Source organism: Triticum aestivum, chromosome 6D (assembly GCF_018294505.1).
Source record: "Triticum aestivum cultivar Chinese Spring chromosome 6D, IWGSC CS RefSeq v2.1, whole genome shotgun sequence".
NCBI classification, from domain to species: domain Eukaryota; kingdom Viridiplantae; phylum Streptophyta; class Magnoliopsida; order Poales; family Poaceae; genus Triticum; species Triticum aestivum.
This window is the reverse complement of record NC_057811.1, coordinates 4,204,513-4,224,927: the sequence shown is the minus strand read 5'-3', so window position 1 is coordinate 4,224,927 and position 20,415 is coordinate 4,204,513. Positions and strand designations below refer to the sequence as shown.

Genomic DNA, 20,415 nt, shown 5'->3' with positions numbered 1-20,415 from the left:
GACCGGTTCACCTCATACACTCCAATCACCCTTCGAGATCAACGGTCCACAATCGTGTTACGAGTCATTCTTTGGTTAATTTCAGGCGTGGTACAACGTTCATCGATTGCAGTTCCTGAAAAAGATGGCCAGACGACACAATGAGACAGGGTTCAACATATACGACAGGATTCAAGCATGCAGCAGCACTGGTTCTAGAGATAATGTTTCAGAACTACTTTGTTTGGGTATGTATGGGCAACGAAAATTTCTGCAGGTAGATTTATAAATAAGGTTTCTCAGAGATGCACTAGCAACTTGAAAGGATATGAGGATTATCTGAGCAACAAAAATTAGGCAAACGGTCCGGCTTCATGCCCTCAACTAGGAGAGGGTAAGTAAAATCCCAAGAAAACAATTAATAATGGTCATGAAAAGAACCATTCTCGCTTCCCCCTTCTGCAGTACCTGAAACAAAAGCTTGCAGGCATATGGCATCGTCACTTGGGCCATATTTTCCCCATTTTTGCAGAATGAACAGAAGGATGTCTTGAGTTTATGGTTGTAGTAGCCTAACAAACCGCATGTTCCGCAAACCTGGAGAACATGAGCAGCCACAAATAAGACAGTCGACAATCTTTCAGAGTTCTCGGATGCAACTATTCTTTGCTTTTGATGCCAGATTAGCCAATCAACCATGAGTATGGCTACCGACGGGACAAGAACGACAACAATAGTATGCGTACTTCTGCTCCTTGCATGACAACCAGCGGTCAAGCCTACTGAAAGTATCAGAATCTACTTCAAAGATTACCTGCACTTTATATGGATCACTGCATAGTAGGAGACGCTCAAATATTAGCATGCTGGCACCATGCGCAATTAAGCAATCACGCTCCATCTCACCCACACGCAGGCCTATGAAGAAAAACCATATTTTAAGACAAGGAACAACATTCTCAACAGGATACTGTAAGCTTCATACTCATTAAACCATGGGATATATAAAGGAAGATGTAAAACCTCCATTGTGGCTTCGCCCTTCAGTAGGCTGCCTGGTCATCGTAACTCGTGGTCCACTAGCCCGAGCATGCATCTTATCAAGAACCTGCAGAACTCATAATTTCATATACATGCGGCTATTTACAGAGCTACACAAGAAGTTACAAATGAGATCTCCTGCAAGCTGAAAGGGCAGTAATATGACCCATTAGCTTGAATAGACCCACAAACTATAAGATTATGGAATTGCCGAGCATAGTTCAGGCCTGCTAACACCTTTAAAAAATAATTAATATATCATGCAATGTTCTGACCATGATGCATCAGAATGCTGTTATGATCTAGACTATAAACTATGAAACTAAGGCACTGTGTGCACCCTGGGGAATAGATCCAGGCTCATTTTGCAATATCCATAGCATCTCCTAAGAAGCAAAATAGAACGGAACAAAGAAAAGTATGTCTACCATGTGCTTCAGCTTCTGGTAGTAGATTGGCCCCATGAAGATATATGTCTCAAGAGGATGGCCTAAAATGCCTGAAAATGGGGGAAACAATCAGTTCTTAGGAACCCTGGCAGGGCCAGGCGGCAGGTGTTGCACACGGATAGCAATTCTGCATGATCAACTATCATGGTTCCCAGTTCAGTTAAATCTAGTCGACACAGAATTGGAGTAACATAAAAATATATAGTTCATCCGAACTTGGTATAAGAGACACACCTGAGTACAATAAATCTTTTCCAAGATAGTTGAAGCCGTGCTTGACAAGAATATAGCTAGTATGCAGTGGAAACAATGTTAAAGAATGATTTAAAAACCATTCAAGAAGAATAATCATGGCAACCAAAACAATGCTAGTACCTCATGTCTTCAACTTTATCAGCATTACCACTTGGTTCACCAAATGCACTGCCATAATGAAATCGACCACACGACACACCAGCCTTCCCCCCAACAAGTTCAAGCATTTTGCCTATTGTCATACGACTAGTGAACAAACAAAGAGTCAGTCTGGCTTGAGAATACTTCCACACTAACCAGCAAAACAATATAGCTAAACAACAGTATCAAGCGAACATAATTTAATCATGTGATTGATATTAAGAATGCACATAACCAGTATATAACCCTCTTAAGGCCAGTGCATACGAGCTGGAAGACTGGATAATCCTTTGACATGTTTACAGCTTGTATCAAGTGTCACAATCACCTAGAACAAGGAATAACTATGCAAATTGATTTATTTCTAGGTATCACAATAATAACTCCACAAGTCAAGATCCTGTCGCATGAGTATCTTCAACTTTGTTCTAGAATACACATTTAAATGCATGTCGTTTTGTATCAGAAGACAACACGTGCATGATGTCTCCAGGTAAACCCACAAACATGATGTCTGAATTGGTTTCCAAATTGAAGTAAGAAAAAAGTGTAATCTCGACAAAAGAAGAGTCAAGTTTTCGTATTAGTTACATAAGACATGAACAGAAAAGACCCAACTAAAAGAAATCAACACAAAAGGAACCGGGTATACAATATAACCAAGCCAATATATAACCTTGGAAATCCATGGGGATTCATAATTAAGTCAGGGCATATTCCTCTCTCAGAGAAGGGGAAGTCTTCCTGCTGAATAATGGTACCACAAACACCTTTCTGTCCATGTCTTGGAGCCAAAAAATAGATGGAGCATGCTAAAAAGAAGCACAAAATAATAACAATTGTCACCTGTCTGTTAATCTAACGGCAGGACTGTTTGCAGTATCATCAGGAATTATCTTGGGAGTTTTCTTATTCACATAGATATCATGATTGTGGATTATTCGACCTGGTGCCGCAAATCCATCTTCATCCAATGCCTGTCACAAAAAATTCGCTGGCTTTTAGGAACTGTAGTGAAAAATGTATACCGAATAGACAGATTAGAGGATACGAATAATTTTAGCCAGTTTGGGCCTGGCAAGCCCCTATCAACCAGATCATCCATTACAAATGCGTACATAGAATAATAAAAAAGACAGACCAAAACTGTTGGAAACAAAACTCATAAAATACTTAAACTACCTAGTCAGAAGTCGAAATATCAAGAGGTGTAACTAAATAGCAATGCCATTTTGATGACAGTCCATATACAACCCAACTTGAATTAAAAATTATATGGGTGGGGATGAGATACAGAAACAATGTATGTTGAGAAATGAGAACAGCTGATGTAAAACTATGGAAGTCTTTGGAAAGAAGGTCAAGAAATTAATCCATAAATTTATCTGGATTTTGAGGTAACTATTTGGAAAAAAAAATCTCAACCTTCGACATGCTGTTTCTATGGGGTTCCGCTTTCTTTCTTTCCCGGAAAATTTAGATAGCTCAATATGAATGAAAGACCTTCACTACCAAGAAAAAACCTCTTTTGCCTAGCATCTCAAGGTGGACTCTAGTATTATTCCTTCAAATTCCGCTAATATGAATGGTCGGTGCTTTTCGTACCTGCATATTCTTTTTCATCAAAACACCATCTTTATCCCTCTCCGGTTTAACATTCTTTTCTGATATATTATTTCCATACTTCTGATAGTGACCTTGTACCTTTAGGATGAGAACCAAAGATACACTATAAGAAGCAAAACAGAGTAAAAGGAAGAGCAACTGTATTTGAAGCATACCATTACTTTTTGATTGCTATGCAGCGACCAAAACCTCGATCAAGGGATGACTTATTCATTACAATTGCATCTTCAATATCATATCCACTGTAACTCATGACAGCAACAGTTGCATTCTGCCCAGCCCCAAGCTTATCATATCCCACCTGAAAAGAAATGCAGTACAATATGTGATACATATAAAATTTAAAATGAGGATGGGAGAGAACGGGGCAGGTATGAACCAACTCGATTGTTTTCGTTGTAAGCAGGGGACGCTGCGCATACACCAACAAATATAGTAGAGGATCTGCCCGGAAAACTGTAGCACATTCCAAAGAAACATTATTTCACGTTAGTAGGGGAAGCAGCTTATAACAAGGGCCAGAGTATAACAACATTGTAAATTATTTGATGGGAATATAATTAATTTATCCAGGCATGTGAGTTAGATGCTTTTCAATGGTCGAATGTGTACGCAGGTTGCAACCAACCAGGCCACTTCATGATGCATTCTTGTGAGTGCAATGAAGCAAAAACTAATGCGGCATTAAATTGTAAAAAACAGCTCAAGCTGCTTCTTACCTGATTATATGCAATATTGCCCATTGCTTGCTTACCCATTGCGCACTGCAGATTAGAAAATGTAAGCGTGGGATTGAATGAATCATCACGTATAGCAGTAATTCAAATCCTTGCCTGATAAGTGTTACGTGGAGATTGGTTATGGTGTGGATAAGGAATAAGTCCAGCCACAACTCCTAGTATAGTCAAGGGCTCTATTTCAATGTGTGTGATTCTGCTTCTCTGAACATCATCTTGATTCTCATGCTCATACAATGCAATCTGTTTGAATGATATTAAACACATTATCACAAATTAAACAAACTACAAAAGAATTCAGAAGAATCATGTTATACCAATGCATTATTCTCTTCATTGACATCAAGATATTCAATCAACCCATCACGCAGAAAATCATCAAATGAGAGTATACCATCCTACAAAGGAAGAAAATCAATTGAGCTTTAGATTACAAATACACAACAAATAGATCAGAAAACATGTGAATTGCTAACCCTCAGTTGTTTCATATGATGCTCTTGGACACTTGATCTCCCCTTATCAGCGATTATAAGTGGGCAACAAACACGACCACCATCAGAGGCAATGTGAATGCAATGCTAGAAATGGCAGAAACAAGTTAGATCCAAAACATCCTTTGAAAACAAAAATAGATGCCGATCACAAACAAAATACTACCAATACAAACTCAGGTTAGATCCTACCACAAGGTGCGTTATTTATACCATTTTGCAATTTTAGGTACAACCACAGAAAGAGCACTGTACTCATTGACTAAGACACCTAGATTATGTGGGACTGAAAAATATAACCACTGTTTGCTACATGTGAGGAACCTAAATTATAAGATGAAGGGAATTATCTTCGACAATATACAGTTAGAAAGGTTGTTACAATGTACAACTTCTGGAGGGAGAAATTAACTCAGCAACAGTGTCATAGGAGAGTCAGGTTGGGGGGGGGGGGGGGATGGAATAGTAGTAACAAGAATGTCATATCACTGCAAACAAAATGATCACACAGATGCTACTGAGTACAGATATTTTCATAATATTTGTGTCACATGCCACAATCACTGTATAGCCATCAAATTGATTCCAGAAGGGAAAAACAACGCCAACACAAACTCATTTTCTCCACACTTGTTATGTAGTGAGAATGTTTTTATCAAGCTGCTAGTGATTATATATCTTAAAGATCTTAGCTCTTGTTTGACCTGAAGTTCTTGTGTGTTGAAACTAGCTTGCAACAGTAATTTCATTCCTTGGTGCATAAGTCAGCGTAACAAGCTTTAACTAATAAATTCTAACTAGTACCATCATAAATAGAGATGAACAACATGAGTTTGAGGCTTCTTTCATAACTCCCAGCTCACATACCACATTAATGTGCGGACATCCCTAAGATGGAATAAGTCCGCTAATATACCTAATGTACCCACAGCAATATGATGAGAAGCTATTCCCCCAGGTCTGGAGATGAAGTAGTGACTTACATTAATGAACTAGGTTTGATTTATTTAGCAGTTTTCCCAGGAAGTGCCCCGTATTAAGTAGAATCGATTTCTGTTTTTGTTATTTGATATTCTCAAAACACACTATTTTCCTAGGAATACAAATTTCATGAGCATGATGCTAGTACTCATGGTAAGCTAGTAGAAATCAAGAGAAAACAAACAATACCTGCTTCTCATTTACAAAAATGCTTACAAACTCCCCAATGTAGCCTGACCGACGCAATGTTCTCATAGCAATAGCAAATATCTGAAAAACATCATGGATGGCTTAACGAAAACTCTAAAAAGAAATGAGAAAAAGTATATGTAAAGTTTATAAGGAATTGGACCTGAGGTTGCCTATGTTTCCCCAGTATTAATCCATTGAACATGACCAAATATGAACCTGGTGCATGAATTTCTTCTCCTGATAGAATTGATAAATCTTCCACACCTAGGCTATAACACTAGTACATAATGAACAAAAGTGGAAGATATAAGATTGCTCACGACACATAGAACTTTTCATATAATGGATGTCAAGAAAGCAAGTGAAAATGAATGAAGAAAAAATTGAAGTGGGTTGCGCCTCAACAAACCAGATTTATGAGTGGGCCATCCTCTTGATCTGTTGTAACATGAGCCAACAAAGCTAAATTTTTTGTCAATCCACAAAGTTCCCCTTCAGGAGTATCGCATGGGCAAAGCATACCCCACTGTCACAAAAATAGTTACATAAGCAAATGTAAACAGCTTTAGGTTTCTGATCTTCACGTATATTCCAGTTTTTTTTTATGAAGTAGAAACATAGGTAGTAACATCTATCCTCACCTGGCTAGGTTGCAATGCACGAGGTCCACTTGTTTTCCGAGTCTTCTCAAATTGCGGTGATATGCGCGTCATGTAGCCTACGGATGCAATGTAGGATAACCTAGAAAGAAACTGCACAGAAGCAAAAGAGAAACTTAAATCCCAAAATATCTATAGATCAGAGAAGAGGGATCGAAACTCAGAGGATTGAATAACTAGAACCTGTGATACTCCCTTTCTACTCATCCCAAACCGGCTTATGTCCCAATTTCCTGTGTTAATAGCCCTCTCCAAACCAGAGGTGATGGTAATATTCTTCTCTATTATCTGCAAATAAGGAAGTTATACATCTAAGATACTATGTATTTTCATATTATGTTGGCATGTTACAGCACATTTCTCAGTGTTAGTGATGTTACAGCACATTTCTCAGTGTTAGAACAGCTAAACACATTCCAATATAATGTGCAGAGCAAGAATAAAAGAGTAATGAATTTTTCCGGTGTATTTTCATATTATGTTGGCATGTCATTTATCAGACAATATGGTACGGAGTAGTGGCATTTCAAGGATGCAAACTTAATTCAACGTCAAATACAAGGGAGAAGATTACTTTAAGCTTTAAGCGACATAATACTATTATGGAAGGACTGAATTACACCAGCACATAATAAGTATTGATTTGCGGTTTTCGAAAAGGCCAACTAATTGTGGGGTCTAAGTTTTGCTTGCAAGGTCAAATAAAAAAAATGTGTGTCCAAAAAACATCTAATTTAACTACATGCAAAATCGATGGGTAAGCCTCCCACCTTACGAGCAGACAGCTGATCCATTTCATATTTTCACTCAAGATGATAAAAACTCTGGATCTGCTTAACAAGCTTTGTAGTTTCAAAAACATTTTCATGAGTCGAGTTTATGAGCTTTGAAAAAATAGTAAGGAAAGATACTTCTTCACTTAGTAAGTTATAATCAAGGCAAACGCTAGCAGCAATATAATTAGATTGCATATAAACTACAATTCAGAGAAATAGTGCAACAAGAATTGAGCGCAACGTCAAACTGTTGCGGTACAGTAGCATCACTGGCTCGCTGCAATAAAATGCAAAAAGGGGGCACAAGTGATCATCCAAAAATATATACCTGCTTAAAACTATCTGTTTGGGCTTTACTACTTTGTGCGCTCATCCTCTTCACAGCATTAGAATTCATTGTTTTGAACAAATCCTTCACAGAGAAATGCCACAAGTGAGAAAATCACATAATGCAACCATCAAATGAAATGATTAGATAAAATAAACACCTCGAATAGCAGTGATAGTAGTTGACCAGACAGTTCCAGCCTCTTATTTCCTATGTAATCCTGCAACCGTGCAAATTTGATTCATTAAATGATTCACATGTGTCTATAAATTTGCGAAGACAGTTTCGTGTGCTTGAAGAACCCTTCCAGACAGAGATGCCAAAGGCTGGAGATATGGCCCCGCGTATCAAACAATGATTTTGGTAGAGGGGAGGTGGGATGATAAATAAACTATCGCCACCAAATACAATATGATGGATAAGTCTATGTACTAAGGTCTTTGTGGGGCTGCAGCACATGGTCCTTTGGCTGCAGCACATGGTCCTTGTGGCAGTTAGGATAGAATCCCTGGCCATCAAGGACTGGTAGTTAGCATAGCATCTTAGACTAGCATCTTAGACTGGCATCTTAGCAGCATCTTAGACTAGCATCTTAGCATATGCTTGGCTGGCTAGCAGCCTATAAGTATGTATCCCCAACCCCTCAGGTTGGCATGGCATTGTGTGAGAAATAAACCAACGAAAATTGTCCCAACTCTCCTAGTGTCATCCACAACTATGAAATGCTCAGGCTGAAAGGTCTAACAAGTGGTATCAGAGCCTCGTTATCTTGTACCCTGAGCATTTCCTGCTTACCTCCCTCACCGGGAGCTGAGCAACCCAAGTCGGTAGCAGCAGCTGCTCCGTCTGCCTCTGTTACCTCCCTCCCTCTGGACTGTCGAGCAGCGGCTCGGCAACAACAGCCTCTTCTTCATGCAACAGCCCCCCCTGCAGCGAGCCATGTCTGCAGGTCGCTCTCAGCACACGGCTACCTCGAGCATGCGGCGCCGGCAGGAGGCCGAGTGCGCCGTGGCAGAGGAGCGTGAGCGAGCGGCTGTAGCAGCAGCTGCTGCGGCGGCAAGGGTGTCGAGGCTGGCTGCAGCGGAGCTGGCAGCAGCCAGAGCGGAGGTAGAAGCAGCCAGGGCGGAGGTAGAAGCAGCAGCAGCAGAAGCAGCCCGTGAGGCTACGGCGGATGCCAAGGCACTCCGCGGCGGCCCCGGCAGCTCCAGCAGCTCCGCGCCTGCGGACGACGGCGCCGACGCAGATCGCGCCAAAGTGGTGCAGGAGCGGACGGCGCAGTGGGCAGCCGAGCACGCCCGCGCTCCAGGTGGAGGCGCGCACCGCGACGGCGGCTGCAACGACCAGGACCGCGGCCTCTACGAGGTCCGGACTGTGGTCAGGGATGTTGGTCCCATTGTTGGGTGGCCTACCCTCACTAAAACCAACTACGTCGAGTGGGCCGGGATCATGAAGGTCAGGCTCCAGGTGCGGCGCATGTGGGAGGCAGTCCGGGACAGCAACGTCGACCACCTAGAGGATCGCGGGCGCTGGACGCCCTCATCGCCGCAGTCCCGCCCGAGATGCAGTTCTCGCTTTCCAACAAACGGACTGCCAAGGAGGCTTGGGACGCCATCGCCGCAGCACCCATCGGCAGCGACCGTGCTCGCAAGTCCACTCTGCAGGCACTTCGTAAGGAGTGGGAGAGCCTGGCTTTCAAGCCAGGTGAGGACGTTGATGACTTTGCTCTCCGTCTCAACACTCTGCTGTAGAAGATGGTGAAGTTTGGCGATGCCACCTACACCGAGGAGAGAGCTGTCGAGAAGCTTTTTCGGTGCATTCCCAAGAAGTACAAGCAGATGGCTCGCTCGATCGAGTCGTTGCTGGACCTCTCCACGATGACGATCGAGGAGGCGATAGGCCGTCTCAAGGTCGTCGACACCGACGAGCCACAGCCTCCCTCGGGGCCCATCACCACCGGCGGGAAGCTGCTCCTAACTCGGGAGCAGTGGGATCCCAGCCTTGGTGACAGGAAGAAGGGGGAGCCTTCTTCCACGACGGGCGGCCGCAAGCGTGGCAAGCAGCGTAAGACGCGAAGAGGCCCCCCGGGCAGGGCACAAGGACGTGCCGAAGGTGACGCCCGCGGAGGCGCCAAGGACGGCGCCGCTGGCAAGCCCAAGCCGGCACAAGACAACAGTTGCCACAACTGTGGCCGGTTTGGCCATTGGGCCAATGAGTGTCGGCAACCACGACAAGGCCAGGCTCACGTCGCACTGGCGAAGGAGGAAGAGATGACTCTGTTCATGGCGCATGCAAGCATTGAGCTATCCTCAGCGACACCAGTCGCAAAAGCTCTCATCCACCTCGACGAGCCAAAAGCGCACGCTCTTCTCGGCGATGGCTCCGGGAAGGACAAGACTACGGGGTGGTGCCTCGACACCGGCGCCACCCACCACATGACCGGTCGAAGGGAATTCTTCGCCGAGCTCGACTCCGATGCGCGAGGCTCCGTCAAGTTTGGGGATGCCTCCGCTGTGGAAATTAAGGGCGTCGGCTCCGTCATCTTCACCACCAAGACGGGAGAGCACCGGCTGCTCACCGGTGTCTACTACATCCCCGCGCTAAGGAACTCCATCATCAGCTTGGGACAGATGGATGAGAACGGCTCACGCGTGCTGATTGAGCATGGGGTCCTACGCATCTGGGATCGCCAGGGTCGCCTTCTCGCCAAGGTACCCAGAGGTGGAAATCGACTTTACGTCCTTGATGTGCAGGTGGCACAACCGGTCTGTCTCGCTGTCCGTCGGGACGACGAGGCGTGGCAATGGCATGAGAGCTTTGGGCACCTTCATTTTGAGGCCCTGAAGCGTCTAAGTGCCAAGGAGATGGTGCGAGGCCTGCCATGCCTCGACCATGTGGAGCAGTTCTGCAACATCTGCGTGATGATGAAGCAGAGACGACTCCCCTTTCCCCAACAGGCGAGTTTTCGGGCCAAGGAGAGGCTGGAGCTCGTGCACGGAGACCTGTGCGGCCCGGTGACGCCAGCCACACCAAGAGGTCGACGCTACTTCCTGCTGCTCGTCGACGATCTCTCCCGTTACATGTGGGTGATGATCCTCGGCAGTAAGGGAGAGGCGGCGGACGCCATCAGGTGCGCGTAGGTTGGTGTGGAGGCGGAGAGCGGCCGCAAATTGCGCGTGTTGCGCACTGACAACAGCGGCGAATTCACGGCGGCTGAATTCGCGTCGTACTGCGCCGATGAGGGCATCCAGCGCCACTACTCCGCGCCGTACAGCCCGCAGCAAAACGGCGTTGTCGAGCGGCGCAATCAGACGGTTGTGGGGATGGCTCGAGCTCTCCTCAAGCAGAGAGGGATGCCGGCTGTCTTCTGGGGAGAGGCGGTGCTAACAGCCGTCTACATCCTAAACCGCTCGCCTACCAAGGCACTCGACGGCAGGACACCGTACGAGGCCTGGCATGGGCGGAAGCCGGCGGTCTCCCACTTGCGGGTCTTTGGCTGCCTTGTGTTCGCCAAGGAGCTCGGTCACATCGGCAAGCTCGACGACAGGAGCACTCCGGGAGTCTTCATCGGCTACGCGGAGGGCTCAAAGGCCTACCGCATCCTCAACCCAAAGACACAGCGTGTGCGCACGGCGTGAGACGTCATGTTCAACGAAGGGCGAGGGTGGCAATGGGACAAAGCGGTGGACGACGGCTCGACGCCGACGTACGACGACTTCATTGTCGAGTACGTCCACTTCAAGGAAGCCGGGGGAGCAACCAGCTCCACGTCGTCGGGCACGCCTACCCCGGCCCCCAAAACCACATCGACTCCGGTGCCTGCTACGCCGACGACACCACAACCGGCGACGCCGCACACTCCAGCCCCGGCAGTCACCACCCCGGGCTCATCTTCATCAGCACCAGCTCACGCAGAGCACAACCCGACGAAGTTCGCTTCTCCGCTCACTCACGACGAGGAGCGGATCGATGCGTATTATGGCGGCAAACCGCTGCGGTATCGTACGATGGAAGATCTACTCGGCGACCAGCCGGTGCCGGGACTGGTGCCACGTGACCTGGAGGCGCAGCTACAACTCGCGTGTGAAGACGACGAACCACGGTCTTTTGCAGAGGCCGAGAGAGACGCGGCATGGCGCGCCGCGATGTAGTTGGAGATGGATGCGGTCGAGCAAAACCGCACCTGGGAGTTCGCTGACCTCCCTCGTGGTCACCGCGTAATCACCCTTAAGTGGGTGTTCAAGCTGAAGAGGGATGGAGCCGGCGCCATCATCAAGCACAAGGCTCGCTTGGTGGCCCGAGGCTTCTTGCAACAGGAAGGAGTCGACTTCGACGACGCTTTCGCTCCCGTGGCACGGATGGAGTCCGTGCGACTTCTCCTCGCGCTGGCTGCCCAGGAGGGCTGGCATGTCCATCACATGGATGTCAAGTCGGTATTCCTCAACGGCGACTTGAAGGAGGAAGTCTACGTGCATCAGCCACCGGGATTTGCGATCCCTGGCCAGGAGGGCAAGGTACTCCGCCTGCGCAAGGCTCTCTATGGCCTACGGCAGGCACCTAGGGCGTGGAACGCCAAGCTGGACTCCACGCTAAAGAAGATGGGCTTCGAGCAAAGCCGCATGAGGCGGCTGTCTACCGACGGGGCAGTGGAGGAAACGCCCTGCTGGTGGGCGTCTATGTTGACGACTTGGTGATTACCGGCACCAAAGATGCAGAGGTGGCAGCGTTCAAGGAAGACATGAAGGCCACCTTCCAGATGAGTGATCTGGGGCTCCTCACCTTCTATCTTGGGATTGAGGTGCACCAGGATCACTCCGGGATCGCGCTTCGACAGTCCGCCTACGCCAAGCGCATCGTTGAGCTAGCTGGGCTCACCGACTGTCACCCAGCTCTCACTCCGATGGAGGAGAGGCTGAAACTGAGCCGCGACAACAAGGCGGAGGAAGTGGATGCTACGCAGTACCGACGCCTTGTGGGGAGCCTTCGCTACCTCGCCCACACACGGCCGGACTTGGCATTCTCCGTCGGCTATGTCAGTCGGTTCATGGAGCGACCGACGTCGGAGCACCAGCAGGCAGTGAAGAGGATCGTCCGCTACGTAGCAGGGACCCTCGACCACGACCTCCACTACCCTAGGTGTCCGGGGGCGGCACACTTCGTCGGGTACAGCGACAACGACCACGCCAGCAACATCGACACCAGCAAGAGCACGAGCGGGATCCTCTTCTTCCTCAGCAAGTGTCTCGTGAGCTGGCAATCAGTCAAGCAGCAGGTGGTGGCCCTGTCCAGCTGTGAGGCTGAGTACATAGCGGCCTCCACCGCCTGTGCACTCAGGCGCTCTGGCTCGCTCGACTGCTTGGTGATCTTCTTGTCCAAGACACCAGAACGGTGCAACTCCTGGTGGACAGCAAGTCCGCCCTGGCCCTGGCAAAGAACCCCGTTTTCCACGAACGGAGCAAGCACATCCGACTGAGGTACCACTTCATCCGCAGCTGTGTGGAAGAAGGGAGCATCGAGGCGAGCTACAACAACACCACGGACCAGCTCGCAGACCTGCTCACCAAGCGTCTTGGGAGGATCAAGTTCCTCGAACTCTGCTCCAGGATCGGGATGATTCAACCCTCCCACAAAACGACGTACAAGACTTAGGGGGAGAATGATGGATAAGTCTATGTACTAAGGTCTTTGTGGGGCTGTAGCACATGGTCCTTTGGCTGCAGCACATGGTCCTTGTGGCAGTTAGGATAGAATCCCTGGCCATCAAGGACTGGCAGTTAGGATAGCATCTTAGACTAGCATCTTAGACTGGCATCTTAGCAGCATCTTAGACTAGCATCTTAGCATATGCTTGGCTGGCTAGCAGCCTATAAGTATGTATCCCCAAACCCTCAGGTTGGCATGGCATTGTGTGAGAAATAAACCAACGAAAATTATCCCAACTCTCCTAGTGTCATCCACAACTATGAAATGCTCAGGCTGAAAGGTCTAACACAATATATATACGAGACAATCATTGTACAGAAGCTTCCCTAGGATTTCATAACATTACCCTGCATTACATTGAAACGATAAATGTACAGTCTTGGTCATGCAGACTATGAGTAGGAGGTAACACAAAACAAACTGATTTGGCGGATGATGGGTAGAGACTAAAACAGAGTTAACATGCAGTAAGTTGTCCCAGATCACAATTTATTATGACCATTGGAGTTTTCAAACTGACAGTGTTTCACTATAGAGATTCCAATACCAGCAAGATCACTCTGCACAGTCAGGTTTAGCAAGGATCAGCCAGCCACCATGTGTGTTAAGCTATAATTATATAGTAGTAACTAGTAAGAATCGGTCATGTTTGGTTCTGCGAGCCCCAGCTGAAATTTACAGGGATTTCATTTATTATGAAACATTGCTGAAGACAGGAAAAATAACTTTTGATAGATGACTTCTTCTAGGACTCATTCACTAAAGTGATACAAGGGGAAGCTTGAACTTGCCTTATCATCAAAAGTGTCGGCATTCAAGATTGCATCCATCATGCGCCTTAACATTACGCTAGTGTAAATGCACTTTGCTCTGAAGTTCCCATTATTGACCTACAGGTGAAATTGCCGTGAGAGAGTGGACTGGACTGACTGCAAAGCCTAGGTATTAGAGTTCCAATTATTTATCTCACCGGCACATGTGCAAGAAAAACATCACGGAGTATTGATTTTGACCGACTCTCCTGTAAGTGACAAAAAGAGCGAGATGAAGTAACCTAATGTGAATAAGAATACAACGTTGTAGCTCTATTAGCTAGTCTACACCAATTGGTTTAAGAAAAAAAAAGTGGAAACTTATAGTTAACAGTATATGTCCTGAACCATACATAGGAATTAAGAGTATATGAGCTTTAGTTCATACCTTCAGATTTCCTGAATCGGGATACTTCAACTGCAAAGATAAGACGCATTCAGTTCGTACAGGCAACTAAAAACAGATAAAACTTTGGTAATGGTAAAAAGTTGTAGTACCTATACCCCCCCCCTCCCCACCGGCCATGAAAAATATAGGATAAGTACAACTTTTTTACGAACTACGTAATATTTATTCCGTAGTTGAACTAATGTAATTCTTCGAGAATGGTAGGAAGCCCCTCTAGAAATGAGAACATAGTAGAAACGTACACGGCTGTTATTAGAATGAAATGTAAAATCCATAATACTACCTCAGTGGACACTGAAGAGAATGCATGACTGGGTAGTGAAGGGATCTACTCTTGCAAATCTTAGAATGCACTTCAGGAGCTATTTATTGCTCCGCAAATTGATCGGCATAATTCAAACTACGATGAAAGGTTCAAATCAAGGACGATAGTAAGACGCGCTTATCAGTTTGAAGTTTCACCTTGCCATCCATGTACTGAAGAGCTTGCTCTTGTGTATATATTCTCTCTGAGGCACATTCCTAAGAAAGTAAAAAACTGTTTAGATAGCCTAAAATATAAAGACATAAGCTCTTGAAGAAAAGAACAAGGAAAAGGTGCATACAAATATAAGATTGTAAATATCAAGGACAAGAGAAATATTCTAACAATGACAAAAGATTAAATGATTATGTAGTCCTTGAGAGATCTCATTTAATTCAACAAACACATTACCTGAATAGATAAAAACAGGAGGTCCCCATATCTTGGATCTCGTCCAATCATTTGTAGAATCTCTTGATCACTTTCCATTCCCATGGCTTTCATAACAACCATTATAGGAATCTGCAGAATTCAAAGCTTAGAAACTGAGATTAATCCTTCCATATCAATATAGGAATCAATGGCCTTATGCACATTTGTTAAGAAGCCATCGGGTCTATAGCCAATGAAGAAGAGAAGGCTACTCGGTGTCTCAGGTCTTGCTCTATTTAAAGGATGTGATTGCTTAAATTCAGGAAGATTAGCTCAGTACGTCGGAAAGATATATAAATTGGAAAGTAACACTGATATGACCACCGATAGATGGGACGGTGGGCCACATGCCAGTGGCATGCCAGTGTTACTTTTCAACTGGCACTATCTTGTTGTGCTCCTAAATTTCTGTCAGTATTGATTCTACAGTGGTTGGCTTAATCATAAATGATTTGTTTGGCTCAATTCTATCTATGAAGTGAAAGGACTAGAGCAAGTAAGCAAGCCTAGAAGATTTTGGCACTAATAGTCAAGAGCTTTTGATCCCTCATAAAAGCTGCCTATCTAGCTGTCTCCTTCCACAACCTAGCAATCCCTTCCACCATGACTATAATAGAGTGAAACCATGGCAAAACCCGAGGAGCCATACACCACTAGGGCACCAGCCAACAAGTATCGGTACAGCGTATTTAAAATAATTAACAAAGAAGTGACTCATTAAATACAACCTTTATTTTGTTGTGATCCTATAATAAACAAGGGGTTAAGATGAAAAAAGTCTCATATTTAAATGGAAGGAATAGTTAACACACTAACAGGATACTAAATGCGTACCAGCTTAGTAAATTGATTCAACTGTAGATAAATCTTCTCCTTCTCCATAACAACAATGGTCTTGCTTTTTTTTTTGGTGTGTGCTGCTCACAACAGATGCAGTCACCCTAATCGATAGAAAACAAAAATCACATTGTTATAATAGTCGAAGCAGAATGTGTTTAATATTTCAACCGTGGTGCATTTCATACAGCGAACAAAGTGTACAGAACCCACATGAATACGAAATGAAATATCATGCGGATAAGCTGATAATCACACAGAAAGAAGCAACTCCAGAAATGACTGGTTGGTTAGACAAGTTATTTTGCTTCAACATTCAACAAGACAATGAACCAAGTTCAAACATGGTGATTCGGGAGAAACAAGGTATATCACATACTAAGGCGGTTGCACTAGGTGACAATACCTTTTAAGTGTAGACAGCATGAAACCAATGTAACAGCATAAGCCATCGACACACTACCTTTTACTGCCACATAATTCAAGAACATATACACTATAAATTACTATCAGTATCCTCCCCCCTTTACCATTGGTTCTCTCTTTCTATATTCACAGCAAAAATCACATAATGTGCAGTCTATCTATTTATAACAGCTGTCTATCCATCAAAATGTTTTACTTCAAGTAAACTACCCAACGAAGTGCACTACATTATGTCGAGAATAGCCATAGACACAGGTAATTGACAAAAGATGTCTTCGCCAACAGTTTTCAAACCCTAAAAATACAAGGAACTGCTGGATGCTGATACAAAATTCTAAATAGTAAACAAAGGACACAGTAAGTTACTCAGCAAAGATTATGACCTTCCTTTACTGTCGGTCTCAATAATAATACGATTCTTTGATAGTTGTTCTTGTATAATAAGGAACTGGACTGGAAACATATCGTGAGGCATTAATAAACACAAAACCAGTTAGAAACTTGTGTGCCAAAATAGGCAGTTGGCACTGTTACTGTTGCCATGCAAATAGGTAGTAGCGACGCGGAATGTTAGTCAAGATCAAGAAAGCAAGACAACTTAGGCAGTTAGGCATCGATGTTTTTAGCTACCTTCTCATTTCCTTTCACAATGAAGTAACCACCAGGATCAAGAGGGCACTCACCTATAGACGCAATAGCAAAACCATCAAATAACCAAAAAGATAATATGGTAACTCTGTCCAAGAAAGAATTGCATTTTCCCACAAGACCACAAATAGGCTAACCATATCTTGCTAGTTCATCTTCATCCTTTCCATTCAAAACACAGGCACGACTTCTAAGCATAATAGGCATGTACCCAATGATGGAACTTCCCTGAAGAAAATAAGGAGGGGGATAAGTATCTTTGGCACCAAGATTGAAAGGAGGTACTTAAGACTAGGCTGGACATATGTGTGTGTGTGTGTGTCCGCGTGGAGGGTGGGGCGACATTTCAACCAGGCATTAGATGGGTTACCTGCTGTGGATATGATGTTGTCCCTCGAACTTTTGTGGTGTATTCAATACCAACGGTTACAGGAGCAGAGTAACTGAAGGAGAAAGGAAAATCTTAGGGAAGCACGACGGTAGAACATAGGTAATGGAGAACTTGTACTAATAGCACAAAGATAGGAATTAAAACAATCGTGCCACAAGATGCTCAAACTTACGTGCGATCAATAAGGCGGCAAACTTGCGGTGTGAGAGCCTCAGTGCTAAAGTCTGAGCGCATCGAGGGCACGCCGACACGTATTCCAGTGTACCTGCATCAAAGCAAACAATAGAGCACATATAAGACAGGACTGGAAAAACACATAAAGGAAACAGTGGCTGCATGTATAATATAACTGCAAAGCAGCTTCATGCCTAAGCCAAACGGATGGGTCTTCGAGCGCCTCAATACGGTCATTTGCCTTCACAATGTTCTCCATTCCTTTGGTGATGAAGTAGTTGAAGGACTCAATGTGCTCCTTCACGAGACCTCTGACCTATGAGTTTAATCAACCGGACATACACAGGTGTCAAAGAAAACGAATCGGAGTGAACTAGGCATAAATCAAATGACACACATGTCAAACCAAACGAACTCACGTGAATTGAGGCATAGATCAGATTACACACGTGTCAAAGCAAAGGAATCGACGCAAATTGAGGCATAAATCAGATGATGACACACATGTAGAAGCAAACAAATAGACGCGAATTGAGGCATAAATCAAATGGCACACGTGTGAAAGCAGACGAACTGATGTGAATTGAGGCATAAATTAAATGAGTAACCCCGTTGAAAGGGAAGACGACAAGTATCAACTAGAGCACAACAATGCATATTAGTAGAGGGCAAAAGAGCTCTGTTTAGGGGAAGGAACAGAGAAGCAAAGCAATTACTGCAGATATGATCCATTTGACTTATTATACTAACACTAGCATTTGACATATCTAATCCCGACTAACTGAGCTATGATTCACTTTTGTTATTGTGTTGTTCATGCAAAGACAGGCCGGGTGCGGCATTGTCGTGATTTGGTTTATGCCTCAATCAAACAATCAAGAGCAAAAGTTTACCTAAATACTAAACCGAAGACTCAAAAAACATGGTGCCATGGTCGATGCGGTTTATGCAATGCCCAATCAAATAACCAAGAGCAAATGTGGCCACAGCCACTGGACACGCAAAATAAACAACAAGAGTGGCGCGCTTGAGTTAGGATCGAAGGAATAGCATACGAAAAGGATTTGCACTGAAATGAGAACAAGAGTGGCGCACTTGACTGAAGAGAAACCCAACAATGTTTAGCTTTTGCACAGTTGAATGAATTGGATCACCCGCCACATGCAGATCAATACAAATTCAGAACAGGGCAAAGCGGAAAGATAGGCTGTGTGCGGAGACTATCTATTTAGTCGCAATTCAGGAAGGACTAAACTGAAGATTCCAAAAAAAACATGGTACCATGATCGATACAGTAGATGCATTGCCTGATCAAAACAACCAAGAACAAATGCGGCGCGCTTGTAAGGGGATCACAGCAATAGCATCCGAAACAGCTCACCCGCTAAACCGAGAACTGGGCGCACTGCCGTCGGTTCAGCAAGAGGGTACCTGGAGGAAGGCGGGGAGGAGCGCGAACTTGTCGACGGGGCTGGCCACGGGCGCGGCCAGCGACCGGTAGGTCGGCTGCGGCTGCGGCTTCGGCGGCGGCGAGGCGTCGGGTCCCTCCGCCTCGCCGCTGCGCCGGCAGCGAGGAAACAAATTACACCGTTAGTTCGAGGCGGGGGGTCGTCGAAGGGGAAGGGAGGGGGGGGGGAGGAGGAGGTACCGTCCGCGGCTCCGGCGGCCGGCGCCGGCGAGGTCCATGGCGGCCGGTGCTACTAGGGCTTTGGAGGGGCTCGCGAGACGGAGTTAATTGCACAGAAGTACCACAATTCGGGCATCACATGCAGATTGGTACCACGATTGCTAATTTTTGCATGTCAGTACCACGATTGCTTCAGGTTTTTTCAAATAAGGCTAAAACGCGTATTTATACGTATTGACGCTCGATCCGACAGCTCGGGCCCACCCGTCAGGTGCCACGCTGGCCAATCGGCGCGTGCCCGCGCGCTGACTAGGACGAGCCGGTGCGCTGCTGGCCTCGAACCTGGTCCGGTCGCACCAGCTCGCCCCCGCCGCACCTCCTCTCCTCACTCGCTCGAACCCTAGTCTATGGCGTCGGCGACTCCGGCAGGCGGCGGCGAGGGCGTCCACGGTAGCGGTGAGATGCCGTTCTGGCCTCCTAGCAGAACGGCTGGCGTCGACGGCGATGGCGGCGACGACTCCAGCTCCGCGTACTCGACCGACGACGAGGAGGAGTCGATGTTACTCAGCATGGAGCAGCGGTTGCGGTTGGCGCAGCAGTGGGTGGCGAACCCTAGCAGCAGCCATGAGTTGACGCATGGACTTGGCGGCGTGCTGTAAGTACCCTTGTCCTCCTCCTGCTCTGGTTTATCCAATTGGGGATTTTTAGGGTTTGTTCATCTTCTTGTTTATCCAGTTGGGGATTAGGGTTTGTCCAATTGTAGTGACTAGTATAGGACAATTACAGTAACTAGTAACTCAGTGTATTGCACTCTCAAATTAGTTCAATTACAGTAACAATTTGGGATTATGACCTTGTCTTTTTCCTTGATTTTGCTATTGTGCTGAAATAGTAAAGTACATTGTTCTGTACTGTAAATATTAGACTTACAGGTTACTTTAGTAGCATTGTTCTGTGTTGAAATAGCATCTGTAATAGTAGAGTTAATAGTAAATAT

At 45.6% G+C, this 20,415-nt stretch overlaps 1 pseudogene; it reads right to left on the bottom strand.

The window, feature by feature from the left end:
- Positions 1-64: 64 nt before the first annotated feature.
- On the bottom strand, positions 65-19,477 carry LOC123146439 (DNA-directed RNA polymerase III subunit 2-like; annotated as a pseudogene).
- Between the last annotated feature and the right edge of the window lie 938 nt (positions 19,478-20,415).